Below are 21251 nucleotides of genomic sequence, written 5' to 3'. Positions count from 1 at the left end.
GTCATGTGGGGTCAAAAACAAGCTTAAGGTCACTGGGTCAAATCAAAGGAAAAGCTGGTTAACTCTCCAGAGGCCGCATTTATGACTGTATCTTCATGAAACTTAATCAGAATGTTAATCTTGATGATCTTTAGGTCAAGTTCGAATCTGGGTCATATTGGGTCAAAAACTAGGTCACCAGGTCAAATCAAAGGAAAAGTTAGTTAACACTGTAGATGCCACATTTATGACCATATCTTAATGAAACTATCTTGATGATCTTTAGTCAGTAGGTCAGGTGAGCGATACAGGGCCTTCATGACCCTCTTGTTTTGTTTTTTTTATTCCCTTCTCCTACCCTATCATTTTCCAAAAAAAATCAGTAAAACGAAAAATTAAAAAATTCTGGCCTTATGATGCAATAGCGTAGCTGAAGGGGTTTTTAAACATGTGGAATAATAAAAATATCAAAAGAGAAAAAAATGTGTACAGTTTTAAAAAAAAAAAAAAGGAAGATTTTTTATTCACTCAGATTTTCATGTCATCCGCCTAATTGGTGCAAACTTACAGTTTGATAGTCGACTGACCAATGTTACATGCTTGTTATTCAAACATTCTAATTTTGACACGGTCCTGATTGCCTAATTGTCACATTCCTACATGTTATTATAAAATTCATTTCTATATGGGATTGTTTTTCTATTTTTTAAGTATCTTCCTTGTTTTATCTAATTAGTTTTTATGTTTTCTTACCCACTTCAGTTTTAAATTTAGTTACATTGTAAGTAAAACCATTTTGTTCTTCTTTCTTCTTGACAATGCTTTTTCTGAATTGACTGAAATATCTATCATGTGAACCATCAATTTGTGAAAAACAAATTTGATGCATTTTTTGTAAGGAAAGATGTCAGAATTTTCCTAGATTGAACAGATTGATTGGTAACTACACTAAAGGAAAAGGATTCAGATAAGTTACCATGTAACTTTTTTCCTAATCCTAACTGTATTTGTTACAACGATGTTTATGTTATGTTTACTTAATTGAAATAAATACTGTTTAAACTAACTATATACACTATAATTTACAAATGTTCGAAAAATATTATGATAATATTCGAAGTCGGAGTGTATAAGATAAATACGTAACCACAAGCAGTCATGATGTATCAAGCTGCATGAATTGAAATAACAGTGCCCATATTAATTTCATCAACATTGATGAACTACTGTACTAGTAAGTAAGTAAGTAAGTAAGTTTATTTAGGTAACAAGTGACATAGCATGGCAATAACAAAATGCATAAATATCAGCATAAGTAATTAATAGCATATATTATTATACACATGTTAAAGACCATGACATGCACACCAATACCAAGGATAACACAAAAAAGTGAAAAGTGATTTTCAATTATTTCCATTGTGGTCCTTGTTATTGGTGGCAGTTCCATGGGAAAATCATGTATTAATTATAATAAATATATCATTCTACATAGAGTGCATGTTATATAAATTATCTGCATAGAGGAATGTAATTATCACAGAGAGCTTAAGTTATTAATTCCAATATAAGTAATACTGATACAATTTGAGCATTATGCATGATTATAATTGAAAGAGATCAAAGTTATTGCACAAACTTACACATTATAAAAAATATTTTTATTGATAAGAGTGAGATTCTTACTTACTCCTTGAGCATTGATAAAAGTACATAGAAAAGTAATAAAATTAAGTATGTTTTTTATATACTTATCTATTGATAAAAAATTTAATAAATAATTAATAGATTAATTAAACCAGCAGTGTACTTAATAAAAATAAATAGAAAAATAAAAAATTTAAATACTTATCTATTGATAAAAATTTGATAAATAATTATTAAATTAAATAAACCAGCACTGTACTTAGTAAAAATGAAAAGTAATTAGAATAAAAATGTTCCAGTCAGTTAAGAATATATCTAAAAGGACAACAATGCTTCTTGACAGCAGCCTTGAATCTACTTAAAAAATGGACAGGGATATCTCTAATAGACTGAGGGAGGTTGTTCCACAACTGAACTCCCTTTGAAGCAAAAGACCTTTCCCCAAAACCACGGACTCTGGGCTTGGAAAGTCGCCCAGTATCCATGAAAAGATAACTACCCTCACAATCATCAAGGTTGGATTGTGCAACTACGCTTGACCTGGTATTACGAGTATGCACAGTGCTTAATGGGACAAAATTTTCCCCAAGGTAGTCTGGGGCAGAACCATACCTGATTTTGTGAACATGACACAATATGATCTGATCAACCCTCTTTGAAACTGGTAACCAATCCAAGTAGACAAATTGTTCTGGCCCAATATGAGACCTGTTATCCAAGTTTAAAACAGACCTAAAAGCTTATTTTGAGTAGTTTGAAGTCTGTTTTTAAGATTCTGACTCAAACCAGGGTACCAGAAAGAGCAAGCATAGTCAAAATGACATTGAACCAAGGACATCACCAGCAATTTCCTAGTGTGCATAGTAAGAAATCTACCATTTCTATACAGAAATTTTAACCTGGAGTTAGCTTTATTGATTACAGACCAAGCAATTTTTTCACCAAAAAATTGTTGATCCGGTGTAGCATCCAGGTACTTCACTGTTTCAGATGCTGAGATACCAACACCATTTCAGGTAATAGCCAAACTAGAACCATTTCTAAGTTTTGGCTTGGACCCAAACAAAAGAGACTCTGTTTTGCCCAAATGCAAAGAAAGCTTATTATCCACAAGCCAGGCACTACTTAGTTTGAGATGCTTGGATAAGATAGCTTCAATTTCCGACTTACACTTACCAGTTACCAAAATTCCAGAGTCATCAGCATATAACAGAACCTTGTCATCTGCAACAGCTGACATATCATTCACATAGATTATGAACAACAGGGACTGAGGATAGACCCTTGCGGCACACCACAGGTGACAGGTGCCTCAGAAGACATTGTGCCTGAAAAATCGAGCAACTGATGTCTATCAGATAGATAAGACCTAAACCAGCGTAGGGCAATATCATGAAGACCCACAGCTTTGAGTTTCATAAGTCAAATACCATGATCAAACGTATCAAAGGCCTTCTGCAGATCTAGAAGTACCATTCCGACCAAGTTACCTTTGTCCATGTTGAAGTGAATAAAATCAGAAAGATGAATAAGGCAAGTATCAGTTGAGAACCCATGTCTAAATCCAGACTGGAAACTGTAGAGAAGCTTTTTTTTTCATTAAAATAGGCTTCCACTTGGTCATATATAACCCGTTCAAAAATCTTAGATATAATACTGAGTATCGAAACAGGTCGATAATTACCAACTTTGGTCTTGTCATTCTTTTTATGAAGAGGGATAACTCTAGCTGACTTCAGGTTATCTGGAATGGAACCCTGAATAATGGAAAGATTGACAATGTGGGCAAGAGGACATGCAATAATAGATGCACTATCCATTACAAATCTAGAAGGAATGCCATCCAAGCCGGTTGCCTTATTAGCACTTTACTTATTTAAATACTTTAAAACTTTATTACCAGAGATAATGCTAAAAGAAAAGTTATTTGGAACTACACCCTTTAAAGACTAAAAATTATTAACAAAACTTTAACCATACTTGTTGGAACCAAAAGGTAGTTTTTCAGCCAGTTTAGAAGCAACATTTGTATAAAAGGAATTAAAATGTTCAGCTACATTCAACTGATCAAAAACAATATCTCCATCAATCTTGAGTCAGGTATTATGCATGCAGAAACAACACCTTTTTTAGAAGGAATTACCAACTGTTTCAATGTAATTGCCACAGAGATTTAGAATTGTTTTTGTAAAGTTCTAGTTTCTCCTTGAAATAGCTCTGTTTGGCTTTAGACACAATATTTTGTGTTTTATTTCTGATTTTTTTTAAATATATTGAAATTTTCCTCACATTTATCTTTCTTAAATTTTTGAAAAGCTCTGTCACGTTCATTGATGTTTCTCAGAATGTCTGATATGATCCAGGGTTGAGTGCGTTGTTTTATGCGACACTCCTTGACGGGCGCAATATTGTTTACAACTGAAATATGAAATGAAAGGTAGACTTTAAGTTATTCCATGCATCATTTACATTATCACTGTTCATAACACAACTGCAGTCTGTGGCCAATAAGGATTGTTGAAAACTTCTTTTGTGTAGTTTTTCATAGACCTGATTTTAACATTATTGTGTTTACCAATAGACAATTTTGAAATTTTATGTGTTCAATATATCAAAAAAAGGTCACTTATTGTAGAACCGATGACACCACTGTTTGAAATTCTATCGTTGTCAGAAACAAGAATGAGATCAATACACGTAGATGAAGCATCGCTGATTCTAGTACTGATACCTGATATGTTTAAGGTACTTCCGCAAATTGAAATTAGAAATTCATGTGAAAAATCAGAATCCTTAAAACAGCTTTCGAAATGCAAGGACACAAAAAATATATGATAAAAATTGAAAAGATATATCTTTAGGTAAACTTGCGAGCATGAAAGCTACGCTGAACCCTATCTCCACAGTGCTTTGGAAGAAAATGAGTGAACATTTTTGGTGCAAAATCTTGGTATCGTATGCAACCTAAATTGCAATAAAATATTTATTTTCAAATTAAAGAAATGCCAAAATAGTGCACAAGAGGGTTACTTTTTCAAGAAAATGTCGTTAAACATTCTAATGCGCAAAACACGTGCACAGTTTTTCTAAAATATTTCGCCGCCATGTTTATTTCAAGGAATTAACCCTTACCCTGCTAAATTTCTATAATGGACTGGTCCATCGTTCAATATGGGCAATACCATTTATTTATTGAAGGGGTGTTTGCTAAAAAACTACTGACTGAATAGCGAACAGTGCAGACCATGATCAGCCTGCACGGATGTGCAGGCTGATCTTGGTCTGCACTGGTCGCAAAGGCAGAAATATTTGCCACCAGCAGGCTAAAGGTTAAATATATAATTGTTCTTTTACCTCAGATTTCCTTACTAAAATATGTATGTCTCCTTATTCATGGTTAGAGATATCCATTAAGTATAGTTTTGCACTGTCCGATCTCCTTAATCTGTTACCGATCCTTTACATTTAAAGAATAAACACATTTGTGTAATGATAGTTTTTCGCTTCACACACCTCTCTTGGACAAGAAAGCCGTTTCACTTAAAATTTGTAAGCATCCGCTGGCAAAATATTAATGAAAGATCGGAACTTTTTCTAAAATAAAGTTCAATTTCAATCATTTTCAAAAACTGGAAATATTGCACATTGTTTTGAATTTATAAATAAAACAAAAATCCCCAAAATAAACCATTTTAGAACTTTTCCGGGAACTATACGTTTCAGCAGAACAACGCATTTCAGGATGACACAAAACTGATTTCTCTTTGTAAACAATGTCAAAGTTCACCTAAGGGACATTGCCGAAAAAGTAAAAGTGCTTACTTGTTTCAGTTTTACGTCCTGTAGAAAACAATCAACTTTCAACTTTAAATGCATATATGTTCTATAATTATTCCAATATCAAAAAAACGTCCGATCTTTTCCGTGAGAAATAACACGAAGCAATTTTAACTATTTGTTTACACATCAATCATGTGAAATTAAAGGCATGTACTATCACGGGACTCCCATGCATTTTGAACCTCATGGTGAATAAGCTGAATTTACTTTAAAGTATGGTGCCTCAGTTGGGCCAGTTATTTGTTAATTTCACAGAACATACATTAAAGAAGTGTTTATGAGATTATGCATGTGTACGAATCTTTCATCTACTTTATATTAACGACGATAGAAAACAAGTTAGTGTGCCCTCGGCAAATAGCAAGTCTATTATTTTCAGGTGTATACTGAACACTGATCCCAGTGTTCATAATTTTCAGATGAAGAACTCGTTATCCTTGGTTTCGTAGACAGTCTTAGTACTGGACCGCTGCTTCCGCTGTCAACACCGCAGTAATGTAAAGTCAGTGTCCATTTCTATGCCGGAATTGCAACACATTTTTATCAGTTTAAATCTATGAAAGTGTGAAAAAATATTCTTTAACGAAGAACCAAGGTACAAAAAAGTCAAGCTTGTTAACACCCTAGAGGCCATATTTATGACCCTATTTTCATGAAACTATATGGTCAGAATGTTTATCTTGATGATTCCTATGCCAAGTTCAAAATTGGGTCATATGGGGTCAAAAACTAGGTCACCCGCTCAAATCAAAGGAAAAGCTTATTAACATTCTAGAGGCCATATTTATGATCCTATCTTCATGAAACTTGGTCAGAATGTTTATCTTGATGATTTCAAGGCCAAGTTTAACAGGTGAGCAATACAGGGTCATCATGACCCTCTTGTTTATATTTTTGGAGCATGTGAAACCTTGGATAACTCAAGCTTGTTGTGGCTTTGAGTGATCTGTATTCAGTTATAAGTTTTCTGTATTTTCAAAGCATTTTGAAATTGAAATGATATAAAAAATATTTTTTATTAATGTCAAGGCCACACTTGGAGGTCAGAGGTTAGCAGGGTCTGTTTTTGCGTTCTCTACATGACTTTGCCATCCATCAAGGGATTTTAGTTTGACTGTATGACATGTATGGAGAGCTATCCTACTCATCCTTGTGTCAGTTTCCGTGTCTGTAGCTTTGTTGAAGTTTTGATGCACTTTCACTTTATCTTTGCTATTATGTCCCCCTTCGAAGAAGGAGAGGTATATTGTTTTGCAGATCATATGTCGTTTGGTCCATAGACAAATCGGTTTCCGGATGATAACTCAAGAACGTTTGGGCCTAGGATCATGAAAGTTGATAGGAGGTTGGTCATGACCAGCAGATGATGCTTGTTGATTTTGAGATCAGTAGGTCAAAGGTCAAGGTGACAGTGACCCGGAACAGTTAAATGGTTTCGGAAGATAACTCAAGAACGTTTGGGCCTAGGATCATGAAAGTTGATACTTCATAGGGAGGTTGGTCATAACAGTCAGATGACCCCTATCGATTTTGAGATCAGTAGGTCAAAGGTCAAGGTGATAGTGACCCGGAACAGTTAAACTGTTTCTGGACACTATCTTGAGAAAGCTTGGGCCTAGGATCACAAAACATAATAGGTTGGTTGATCATGACCAGCAGATGACCCCTATCGATTTTGAGATCAGTAGGTCAAAGGTCAAGGTCTCAATAACCTGGGATAGTTAAACTGTTTCTGGACAATAACTTGAGAACGCTTTGGCCTAGGATCATGAAACTTAATAGGGAGGTTGATCATGACCAGCAGATGAACCCTATTGATTTTGAGGTCAGTAGGTCAAAGGTCATGGTCACATTGACCCAGAACAGTAGAACTTCCTTTTGCCACATAACTAGAGAATGCTTTGGTCTTGATACGGAGGTCACTTATGACTGGTAAATGACCCATAATTATTGATATTGAGGACAGTATGTCAAACTTTCAGTGCACAGTGACCAAATAATTTATGTTCCTTGTGCTGTCACTGAATGCATCAAGGGTGTCATTTCGTGTTCTACGAGGTCTTGTTATTTGATGGATTTGCTAAAAGTAGAAATTCTCATTAACTGCTTGATGGATTTTCACCAAACTTGATTTGTAGCAGCCTTGGTTGGACCTGTCTAAAGTTTGTTTATCCCCCCGCCAAAGGCGAAGGGGATATTAGAAATGCTCTCCGTCCGTCCGCAACGATCTTTGTCCGGAGCATAACTCCAAAAGTACTGGAGGGATTTTCTTCAAGCTTCATACACTGATAGAACACATTGGGAGGAAGTGCAGTGTGCAAGAACAATAACTACCTTGCCTATTTTTGGAGTTATTCCCCTTTATCATATTTTCTTAAAAATTTTTGTCCGGAGCATAACTCCAAAAGCACTGGAGGGATTTTCTTCAAACTTCATACACTGATAGAACACATTGGGAGGAAGGGCAGTGTGCAAGAACAATAACTCTACCTTGCCTATTTTTTGAGTTATTCCCCTTTATCATATTTTCTTAAAACATTTTGTCCGAAGCATAACCCCAAAAGTACTGGAGAGATTTTCTTCAAACTTCATACACTGACAGAACACATTAAGAGGAAGTGCAGTGTGCAAGAACAATAACTCTTTCTTGCCTATTTTTTGAGTTATTCCCCTTTATCATATTTTCTTAAAAAAATTTGTCCGGAGCATATCTTCTTTATGCATGAAGGGATTTTGATATATCTTGGCACAAATGTTTACCACCACGAGGCAGAGTGTCGTGCACAAGAACCAGGTCCCTAGGTCTAAGGTCAAGGTCATACTTAGAGGTCAAAGGATACAAGAATGAAAACCTTATCCGGAGCATTACTTCTTCATGCATAGAGGGATTTTGATATAACTTGGCACAAATGTTCACCACCACGAGACGGAGTGTCAGCTATCAGGTTCGAAAGTGGGTCACGTGCCATCAAGAACTAGGTCAGTAGGTCAAATAATAGAAAAACCTTGTGACCTCTCTAGAGGCCATATTTTTCATGGGATCTGTATGAAAGTTGGTCTGAATGTTCATTTGATCCCCCCCCCCCTAGGTAACGTAGGTCAATTTAGAAATAAAACCTGTACTCTTAAGGCCATATCATTTCATGAATGGTAAATTCCTGATGTTCATCTTGAAATGGGTCACGTGCCATCAAAACTAGGTCAGTAGGTCAAATAATAGAAAAACCTTGGACCTCTCTAAGGCCATTTTTCATGGATCTTATGAATTGGTCTGAATGTTATCTTGATGATATCTAGGTCAAGTTGAAACTGGTCAGTGCAGTCAAAACTAGTCAGTAGGTCTAAAAAAAAAACCTGTGACCTCCTAGAGGCCATATATTTTCAAAGTCTTCAGAAAATTGGTCAGAATTCACCTGATGAATCTAGGTCAGTTCGAAACTGGTCACGTGCCTCAAAAACTAGGTCAATTCAATATAGAACAATAATTGTGAAAACCTCCATTTGAGTATCTTTTCATATTTTAAATTGTCCGGAATACTATGCATGAATTTTTAACTTGGCATGACAATGGAGGAAGTGCTTGCAAGACAATACTCACCTTGCCTATTATTTTGAGTTAATACCTTTATCATATTTTCTAAACATTTTGTCCGAGCAATAACCCCAAAATACGGTGAGATTTTCTTCAAACTTCATACATACAGAAAACATTAGAGATAGGCAGTGTGCAGATCAATAATTTTCTGCACTTATTTTTGAATTCCCATTAATATTCTTCTTAAAAAATTGTCCGGGAGCATATATTCTTATGCTGAAGGATTTTTATATCTTGGCACTGTTAAACGAGGCAGAATGTCACGTGACAGAATCTAGGTCCAAGGTCAAAGGTCAAGGTCATACTTTAAAGGTCAAAGGTACAAGAATGAAAACCTTTACCTCCGGAGCATATTCTTCATGCATAGAGGGATTTTGAATAACTTGGTCAGAATGTTCACCACTTGAGACGGAGTCTAGGGTACAGGTTCGAAAGTGGGTCACGTGCCAAAAACTAGGTCAGTAGGTCAAATAATAGAAAAAACCTTGTGACCTCTCTAGAGGCCAATATTTTCATGGATCTGTTGAAAGTTTGTCTGAATGTTCATCTTGATGATATCTAGTCCAAGTTCGAAATAGGGTCACGTGCCGTCAAAAACTAGGTCATAGGTCAAATAATAGAAAAACCTGGTGACCTCTCTAAAGGCCATATTTTCATGGATCTGTATGAATTGGTCTGAATGTTCATCTTGATGATATCTAGGTCAAGTTCGAAATGGGTCACATGCGTCAACAAAAATATGGTCATGGTAAAATAGAAAACCTGTGACCTTTATACAATGTACTGTGCTTGAAGTAAAAAATTGGTAAACATTCACCTTGATGATATCTAGATCAAGTTCGAAATGTCACGTCATAAAACTAGGTCAGGTCAAATAATAGAAAACACTGGACTCTCTAAGGCCATATTTTTCATCTGTATAATTTGAGTTCACTTTGAAAAGATTTTGTTAGCAAATTTAGAATTGTCAGATCAAAAACTAGCATTGTAGGAAAATGTAACCTTGTGGCTCTCTAGACCAATATTTCCATGAGTCTCTCATGAAATTGGTCAGAATGTTCCTTGATGATATCTAGTCGGTCAAAGGTATGCCTTAACACCTAGGGTCAGTAGGTCAAATAATAGAAACCTGTACCCTAGGCTACATGGGTAAGGTGATACATGTAAGGTCAAGTGAAAGGAATGAAAACCTATCCGGTAGATACCTTACTTCATGCATAGGGATTTTCATAAATTGGCAAATGTTCACCTGAGATTCAGTCAAGTTTGAAATGGGTCACGTGCTTAAAAACTAGGTCAGTAGGTCAAATAATAAAAAAACCTTGTGACCTCTCTAGAGGCCATATTTCATGGATCTGTTGAAAGTTGGTCGAATGTTCATCTTGATGATATCTAGGCAAGTTTGAAATGGTCAACTGCAGTCAAAAACTAGGTCAGTAGGTCTAAATATAAAATCCTTTTGACCTCTCTAGAGGCCATATTTTTCAATGGATCTTCATGAAAATTGATCTGAATTTTCACCTTGATGATATCTAGGTAAAGTTCGAAACAGGGTCATGTACCTTCGAAAACTAGGTCAATAGGTCAAATAATAAAAAAACCTTGTGACCTCTCTTAGGGACCATATTTTTTCAATGGATCTTCATGAAAATTGGTCAGAATTTTTATCTTGATGATATCTAGGTCAAGTTCAAAACTGGGTCACATGAGCTCAAAAACTAGGTCACCATGTCAAATAATAGAAAAAACGACATCATACTCAATACTGGGTCCATCATGGTCCTCTTGTTTTAATTTTGAATGATATTTTTCTAGAGCACATTATGACATCATACTAATGAAATTTAATCTTCCTGCAGATTGTAAAATAAATTTGGTAATGTACACATGATCACAGAATGTCTTTCTCCCATTAGTTACATCATAACATGCTTCTGTTTTAGAGAGGCCTTACAAAGTGAAGTCTCAAGGAAACTATGATATAAGGTAATACAAAGATTACAGAATATAATTATAAGCTTAAGGTAGTTCTGCACGTTTGATAAACCGGAAGTGACGGCGTGACGCCATTTTTCCGGAAAACGTAGAATAAAGACTGGATTCGGCGTACGGAACAGAAAATCATTTTATGAATTAATTGCAACCTGTGAGTAGATTTATTACAATGGTACTGTTGCTGTATTGTAAAGTCAAAATATGATAATATTAAAACATATCACATGTTAAATAATTCAAAATAACGTCCTAAAATTAGCGTGAAATGTCCGGTTTACTTTAATCATGGTCAAATATCTCAAAAATAAGCAACGGACCTTTATATTTTATTTCATCAAATTATAGGCCATGTCTTTATTTACAACTGTGAGAAGTTTCATCAAAATCTACATTGTAGAAAAATTTCTATTGGCGAAAATGTTAAGAAAGTTATGATTTTCCCATAGACTCTCATTATGAAATATTGCGTGAGGTCCCTATTTTTCAAATCAGTCTAGCAAAAAATCAAGCACACGACCCTATCTTTTTTATTTGCTTATTTTTCTAGGTATATTCTGAAGTTCTGAAAATTCAGTGTTTAATCAAATTCTACATTGTAGAAATAATTTCGATCCAAACGTGCAGAACTACCTTAATATCAGTTTTAGAAAAAGCAAAAGTATATAATGTTAATTACAGTCTGAATGTTAACCCCTCTGCTGTTATTATTTAAACATAATATGAACATAGTCTGCAACAAGCCCTGTTTTAAGGTAGTTTTTCACGTTTGGTTAACCATATATAATGGAGTAACATCATTTATCCGGATGATGTGGAATGCGTACTAAAACAAAAACATTTTATCAGCTAATGGCACCCTATTAGTAAATTTATTAATCTTTAGCCTGCTGGTGGCAAGTGATTCTGCATTAGCAACCATGTGCGCAGGCTCATCTTGGTCTGCACTGGTCGCTATTCAGTTAGTAAATTTTCAGTGAACACCCCTTTGAATAATCATTGGTTACTAATTGAATGATAGACAAATCCATTTTAGAAATTTAGCAGGGTAAAGGTTAAAACAGCAAGATTACTATCTTTCTGAAGATTAAATATGGTAAAAAAGTTTGACATGTTAAATGATTCCAAATAACGTCTTAAAATCAACTTGAAATTGATAAATCTCTTTAATCATGTGCAAATGTCTTAAAATTAGCACATAGACCTATACATTTTATTTCACCATTTTATAGACCATTATGTTTACTTATGACTGAGAAGTTCATTAAAATCTACATTGTAGAAAAATCTCCGTTTATGAAAATTTCATCAAAATTTTAATTTTCCCTCAGACTTCTATTATGAAAACTTATGTGAGGTCCATTAGCAAATAATCAAGTGCACAAATCTGTCTTTTTAGCTCAACCTTTCGAAGAAAAAGTAGAACAATTGCACTCGCCCTGGCATCGGCGTCGCCTTCGCCATTGGTTTAAAGTTTTTGATAAAGTCAAATATCTCTGTTACTATCAAAGCTATTGACTTGAAACTTAAAATAATTATTTACTATCAAAGTCTACACCAGGAGAAATAATCCCCATAACTCTGGTTTGAAATTTGACAGAGTTATGTCCCTTTTTAACATAGAATTTTTTGGTTAAAGTTTTTGGTAAAGTCAAATATCTCTGTTACTATCAATGCTTTTGACTTGAAACGTAAATAGTTATTTACTATCAAAGTCCTCACCAGGAGAAACAATCCCCATAACTCTGATTTGAACTTTGACAGAGTTATGCCCCTTTTTAATTTTTTGGTTACAGTTTTTGATAAAGTCAAATATCTCTGTTACTATCAAAGCTTTTAACTTGAAACTTAAAATAGTAATTTACTATCAAAGGCTACACCAGGAGAAACAATCATCATAACTCTTTGAATTTTGACAGAGTTATGTCCCTTTTTAACTTAAATTTTTTGTTACAGGTTTTGATAAAGTCAAATATCCCTGTTGCTATCAAAGCTTTTGACTTGAAACTTAAAATAGATACTTACTATCAAAGTCTACACCATGAGAAACAATACCCATAACTCTGATTTGAATTTTGACAGAGTTATGCCCCTTTTTAACATAGAATTTTTTGGTTAAAGTTTTTGATAAATTCAAATATCTCTGTTTTTATCAAAGCTTTTGACTTGAAACTTAAAATAGTTACTTACTATTAAAGTCTACACCAGGAGAAACAATCCTCATAACTCTGGTTTGAATTGTGACAGAGTTATGCCCCTTTTTAACTTAGAATTTTTTGGTTAAAGTTTTATAAAGTTTTTACTGGCAAAGCTCTAATTCAGAGTCAAGCACTGAGAAAAGTCTAGCGTGATATCTTCTAGACAGCTCTTGTTTATTTGTGGAATTTATAGGTTTAAAAATCAAACTTCACATTGTAGAAAAATTTTGATCTGAAGGTGCAGAACTACCTTAAGACCAAATGTATCACAAAATTTTATTATAAATGGGTTTTAACTTCAGAGTTTGAAAATTTTACCTGTTTTTAGCTCACATGTCGCAAAGTGACCACATGTCACAAAGTGACAAGGTGAGCTTTTGTGATCACGCAGCGTTCGTCGTCTGTCCGTGCGTGCGTCCGTCCGTAAACTTTTGCTTGTGACCACTCTAGAGGTAACATTTTTCATAGGATCTTTATGAAAGTTGGTCAGAATGTTCATCTTGATGATATCTAGATCAAGTTCGAAACTGGGTCACGTGCGGTCCAAAACTAGGTCAGTAGGTCTAAAAATAGAAAAACCTTGTGACCTCTCTAGAGGCCATACTTTTCAATGGATCTTCATGAAAGTTAGTCAGAATGTTCACCTTGATGATATCTAGGTCAAGTTCAAAACTTGGTCACATGCCATCAAAAACTAGGTCAGTAGGTCAAATAATAAAAAAACATTGTGACCTCTCTAGAGTCCATATTTTTCATGGGATCTATATGAAAGTTGGTCTGAATGTTCATCTTATTGATATCTAGGTCAGGTTCGAACCTGGGTCAACTGTGGTCAAAAACTAGGTCAGTAGGTCTAAAAATAGAAAAACCTTGTGACCTCTTTAGAGACCATACTTTTGAATGGATCTTCATGAAAATTGGTCAGAATGTTCACCTTGATGATATCTGTGTCATGTTCGAAACTGGGTCACGTGCCTTTAATAACTAGGTCAGTAGGTCAAATAATAAAAAAACCTTGTGACCTCTCTAGAGGCCATATTTTTCCTGGGATCTGTATGAAAGTTGGTCTGAATGTTCATCTTGATGATATCAAGGTCAAGTTTGAAACTGGGTCAACTGCGATCAAAAACTAGGTCAGTAGGTCTAAAAATAGAAAAACCTTTTGACCTCTCTAGAGGCCATATTTTTCAATGGATCTTCATGAAAATTAATCTGAATGTTCACCTTGATGATATCTAGGTAAAGTTTGAAACTGGGTCAACTGTGGTCAAAAACTAGGTCAGTAGGTATAAAAATAGAAAAACCTTGTGACCTCTCTAGAGGCCATATTTTTCATGAGATCTTCATGAAAAGTGGTGGGATTGATCACCTTGATGATATCTAGGTCAGATCCAAAACTGGGTCACGTGCTTTCAAAAACTAGGTCATTAGGTCAAATAATAGAAAAACCTTGTGACCTCTAGAGGCCATATTTTTCAATGGATCTTCATGAAAATTGCTCAGAATTTTTATCTTGATGATATCTAGGTCAGGTACAAAACTGGGTCACATGAACTCAAAAACTAGGTCACTATGTCAAATAATAGAAAAAAACGACGTCATACTCAGTTCAAAACTTGGTCATGTGGGGACAGGTGAGCGATTCAGGACCATCATGGTCCTCTTTTTCTAAATAAACCGGTTATATGATTTATAAAACTCTCCCATTCTTCTGTACTCTCTCTTAAACTTTACTGAACCTGTGCTACATGTGTCACTTTAGAAAAATAACTTGATATATGGCTTTAAGACCGTCATAGTTTTGCTAAAATTTTAATAACATCAGTTTCAATTTGTTTGTAATCCTTCATTGAAACCTCAACTGTAATAAGTGTGATCCCCCAGGTGGGAGGTTCTTAATTCCAATATGTCCATGCCATCACCCATTGAGACCTTTAATTCTCCTGTTTTGCGAAAGACCTTAAGAATATAAGCAATTTACAAAAGAATAGGGCAAGTGTCGATGAGCACGCTGATCAGTCATTTTCAGTTTGATGTCGCTAAATAGGTTGCTAATCACTTATTAATTGGTAGATAGCCTGCAGATTGATTTGTCTGCAGATTATGATATTTGTGTAAATAGATGAAAAATTAAAGTAAACCAAATATACAACAGACAATATAATAAAAATCATGGCCATCAGAGAGTGAGGTCACATATTCCTATATGAATATTATAAGTAGGAAATTATTTGTCAGAAACTGTTGGCCAGATTTTAAGATAATTTTACAGAAACATTTCTTAAATGACTATCAATAAATGATTCTGATTCATCAAAAAACATGGCCACGAGAGAGCGTGTTCGCTTTTCCCTATAATATAGAGTGGAAATTTAAACTTCTGGTCCAATTACGAAATATTTTGACTTTGGATGATGCTGTACCAGAATTGTTGAAGCCATCTTTAGAGTTGGGCTTGTTTTCCCTATGATTATATGAAATACTCTGAATCTGCAGACCCACTTTCAAAGTATTTCGGCAGAAATATTTATTGAATGACTCTCTACCGAAATTGTTACCTTTAGGAGCTGTTTAACTCAAGACGAGCAATGTAGAGCGGTCATGACCCTCTTGTTTATTTAAAATAAGTGACATATTACTTTTATTGGCTGTGGCATTCCTTGTAATTGTAAAATAAACTTTGATAGGTTATATATATAAATATAACATGTTAGTTAACTGTTATTTGTTTCAGTGAAATCCTGAAGTAATATACATTAACATAGGAGCTTTCTAAAAGTGGGGGAAGAATGTGGAAGGGAGTGTCCTATTTTTGCAGGTGGTTGGTATGTTGGTCTCCCCCTGAAAACTATGATATTATAACAACCAAATCATGCATTCTGGTGACTTTTTAAGAGAGCTTAATTATACCCATGTTTTAACAGACTGGTGTTTCTGTGCCATTTTTATTGAACTCTAAATTATACATTATTGAAAAATTTAAACTTGAATTGCCAATGTTTTAGGGATGAAATAGGGTTGTCCTTTGCTACAGGTTAAAGGTATGTAATGATTTATCCTTGAAAAAAGAAAAGAGATATATTTAGTTGGAAAGTGGTTCCATTGATAATTTTAAATGTTTTAAAAGCAAATTGCTGAATTCGATGTATAGTGAGCTTTTAGGATAAAAGTATTGATACGACACACAAGTAGACAATTGAATAATTCAAAAGATGGGGGACCAAATCATGAACATTGGGTTGGAGGACTGATACAAAGAAGATTTCTTTTAATTTTAACCTTTAGTGAGTTTAAATCTTTCATATAATATTGAAAACAGATACAGAAACTACAGTTCTCTGAAGATCTAAAGAAGAAAAAATCATGTTATTCAACCTAAAAACTTTGATATATTTGTATTTAAGACATTGGTTGCTTTAAGCAGATTGATCTCTTAAGTATTTCACACTGTTAAATTTTGAAACAATGACATGTCGGGCTATACAATTGATCATGGAAGTTATGCACATTTAGTCCAAAATTGTGTATACCATGTATAATTTGATTAAACTCTGCTTAATGGCTAGTTCCGTATTTTGAGCAAAAAATCAAACAACAGCAAATCATGGAAAGAAAGAGTTGTTTTACATGAAAATTGAACAGCATATAAACCATGCACATTTTTCTACAAAACAATTGTCAATTTACTGATATGCGTAGAATTCCAGAAAAGGACTGCATAAAGGGACCACACTTTTGGACAGTTCAGGGCGTTTAAAAACCCACCATTTTCAAGAACTGTTACATATCTTCTATGCATTTGCAATATGTCCCAATGCTGACATTGCACATAACAAGGTTTAACACAGTTTTAAGTAATTGTTCACTTATATTTCTTTACAAATGGCATTCATTTTTTGAGCATATTTTAAGTATCCAGTCATATGGGACAGTATGGTAAAACATATATTAGACAGATAGATTGTTGGTAAAGATGGTGTTTGTTTACCAAATACTTCTGTGGTTTGTTGATGTACTGCTAAACCTTAAAGATAATCCTTAATCACAGGAAGTTACAACAATGTAAGACAATCAAAGAACAAAGGTATATAATATAGGTCATGGTGATTGATTTTGAGAATTCAGCAATCAAAAAACATTTGTTTCAGAAAAGAAACGACAAAAGTCAAGGCACTGTAGTGAAAACCCGATAATTTGATTTATTGACAAACAGTATCTGCCAATATCATAATAATGAAAAAGCTTATACCAGTGAAAGTGATCTTACCTTTATATCTATATACAGTACTTACAAAAAGGTAGGTAGGTTGACTTCAAATCCCTTGCCTCTCACTAATGTAGATTCGTACCACACTTGGGGCATAGAATCTTCATGTGAGGAAGCCATCCGGCTAACTTGAAGGTCGGTGTTTCTACCCGGGTGCCTGCCCATGCCTAAAACAATGCCCAGAGGGCACCTAGGGTGTTCCTTCACCATCAAAAGCCATATGACCCAAATTGTATGGATGTGACAATAAACCCAGCAAATCAAAAAAATACATGTACAGAAAGATGATAAAATGACTTTGTCATAAACCTACAATATCTGTAATTAGAATATAGCATAACTAGATAAAATTGAATTATTTTGTTTCATCTACACTGATAAGGTGCTACACAATATCCTTAAAATGTTTTCTCTTTTAGCTCACCTGCACACGAATTGCTCAAGGTGAGCTATAATAATCACCACATGTCTGCCATTGTCAAATTTTTGACTGTTAATACTCTATACAGATCACAATTTTTGCCTAATGTTAATGAAACTTTGTCAGAATGTTACCGTCAATAAAATCTTGGACAAGTTTGATACTGGGTTATCTGTGGTTAAAAACTAGGTCACTAGGTCAGTTAATAGGAAACATTATTACCTTCTAGAGGCATACTTTCAGTCTCATCTTCATAAAACATTGTCAGAATGTTTGTCTCTATAAAATCTAGGTCGAGCTTGAAGCAGTGTAACCTGAAGTCAAAAACTAGGTCAAATCATGAGAAAACCATGTTTACACTATAGGCCATATTTTTACTTGATCATCATAAATCTTTTTTTTCATAATGTTTGTTTCTATAAAATCTAGGTAAGGAACAAAATTGGGTAACCTGAGATAAAAGAAAAAAAACTAGGTCAAATCATAGAAAGAGCTTGTTAAAACTGTAGTTGCCACATTTTTTACTTGATTTTCATAAAACTTTGTCAAAAGATTTGTATTTATGAAATCTAGGTCAAGGTTTCTGCCTTACCTTCATGACTTGGTCACAAAGTTTGCCTGTTCTAAATTGAAGATAATTTTTTAAATGGGCCACCTGGGTAAAAAACTAGGTCGCTAGGTGAAGTCATTGAAAAATTTAGTTCATTATCTACCTTATTTACATATAAGATTGTTCACAATGTTTGTCTCTATGACATCTAGTTTATATAATTTCAAAGACATGTTACTTCGGTGACCCTTTACCAGTTTAGTTCAAATTATTTCCGTTTATCGAAAACATGGCCACCAGAGGGGGGTAGTCACTTTTTCATACATGTATATGCATGTAACTTTATCAATATTTTCAGAAAGCCTTGGCCCAATTTCAAAATGATTTCACATATTTTCCATGCGTGACCAACTACCAATGTTAAAGGCATATCTTGAAAGTCTAGGTCACACAGCTAATATAGCTGGTTTTCTTGTCTGTATTTCTGGATAAATAGTTTTCATACTAGCTACAATTACAAGATCAAATAGTCAAGGTCAGATGAGTACCTTTTGGCCAGCACAACCCTCTTAATTCATGTATAAAATACAAGCCCAGTGTATATATTTCAGATGTAGTCAGGTATTAATATCACAGATTCAAAGGGTACTTTTTTCTCTTTATGGATTCTTTCTGTATCACTGTAAAATGTTTTTAAAATAATTTTGTTATAATTACAGGAAAATGACACCGGTATGTGATGTGCCAGCCATGACATTCATGAAAAACTGAAAGGCATACCAAAAAAAGAATAAATTAATAAACATGCAACACTCAACTAAAACACTAGAGAAAATAGGTAAAAATATAATGCAAAATTTATATTGTCGCAAAATATACATGGAAATAAATTAGCAGGACTTACAACTTACTGACTCTGAAAACTTCTTGTGGAAACTCAGAGTGAACTTCTGGAAAGAAACTGCCCTTGATTTTGGGACATCTAGCTAAAGACTGAAATGGTATTAATTTTCTCTACTACTCATTTATCTAAAGAACAGCATTTAAAAGAAGTGTTTATTATGTAATTTGAATAATATGTACAGTTTAAACGTTTCAGGGCCATAATGATGGTTAAATTTGATTGTATTGATTTTATAAACAGTATTATTGAATGATGTTATTTTTACTGATCATTTGTATATTCTATTACATTTGATTATAGGTTGCAGAATTTTATTTAGAAATTGTGATTTAAAGATCTGCTAATACAAAACTAATTGAATTGTTTGTTAAAAAATTAGGAGACTACCAGTATTTTTCCCACTATGACTAAAGTGAGCACTCACTCTAAACTACATCTGTACCTGTGATAATTTATATCAGTTCACATCTTATAAAAGTATATGAGACAATCTCAGTACATCCTTAATATGTGCAGTCTCTGTCATACTTTTATTTTCAACTTTTAATGAATATGCTTTTGCAAAGTCTAATCAAACATTCCTTTTGGAAAGGTAAGAAATATCCTGATTGGTCAAATGAGTTTTTTGATAAAGGTGACCATAAAATTGTAGTATCTTTTTTCTTGAAATACCACAGAGTTAATTGTAACTGTTTTTTAGCTGTTGTGATCATTTATGTCTGCCATGCGATGTGTGTCAACAACAGTTTGATTGTAAACACTTTAGAGGTCACAATTTTGACCCAGTCTTAATGAAACTTAGTCAGAATGTTACACTAATTAAAATATCTGGCAACTTCATTGCTGGATAATCTGGGGTCAAAAACTCGGTTAAAAGGAACCGGTGTTAAAACACAAAAGGCCACATTTCCTACCTTATGGTCATAAAACTTTGTTAGCATTAATTGTCAGAATGTTTGTCAAAAACTAGGTCACTAGGTAAAATCATAGAAAAACCTTGTTAACACTCTCAGAGTCCACATTTTCCATTTGATTTTCATAAAAATGAATGTCAGAGTAGTTGTTTCTATGAAATTAAGGTCAAGATTAAAACTAGGTTACATGAGTTCTTAAACTAAGTTGCTAGGTCAAATCATAGAAAAACCTCATTAGCACTCTAGAGAGTACATTTTCTACTTCATCATCATAAACCTTTGTTAGAATGTTTATCTCTGTGACATATAGGTTAAATTTAAAACTGGGTTAACTGAGGTCTGAAACTAGGTCACTAGGTCAAATCATAGAGGAACCTTGATAATGCTCTAGAGGCCACATTTTCTACTTGACCATCATGAAACTTTGCCAGAATGTTTGTCTCTATAAAAATCAGATCAACTTCAAAACTGGGTTATCTGAGATATTAAACTAGGTCACCAGGTTAAATTATAGAAAAACCTCATATACTCTCTAAAAGGCCACATTTTTCTACTGGACCATCATAAATCTTTGTCAGAATGTACGTTTCTATGAAATCTATGTCAAGTTGACAAGTGAGGTGCTTGATTAATACTGTTATGGAAATGTGGATGCTAGAGAAAAAACAAAACAAGTGTGGACTGCAGATGGACAAGAAACATTAAACTTGCCTAAAAGCTTACAATAAAATGCTCTGGTGAACTAAAAATTAATTTTCTATTTAGATACAGAGGTCAAGATTAAAACTAGGTTACCCCAGTTCTTAAACAAGGTCACAAGGTTTAGTCATAGGAAAACCTTGTTAAAACTCTTTAGGCCAGATTTTCTACTTGATCTTTGTGATATGTGGTCAAAATATTTCCGATAACTGTTACTTGGTCACTTGAGTGAAAAAGTAGGTCAC

The sequence above is a fragment of the Mercenaria mercenaria genome, chromosome 10, assembly GCF_021730395.1.
Source record: "Mercenaria mercenaria strain notata chromosome 10, MADL_Memer_1, whole genome shotgun sequence".
Taxonomy (NCBI): domain Eukaryota; kingdom Metazoa; phylum Mollusca; class Bivalvia; order Venerida; family Veneridae; genus Mercenaria; species Mercenaria mercenaria.
The sequence above is the reverse complement of the archived record's forward strand: the minus strand, read 5'-3'. Positions refer to the sequence as shown.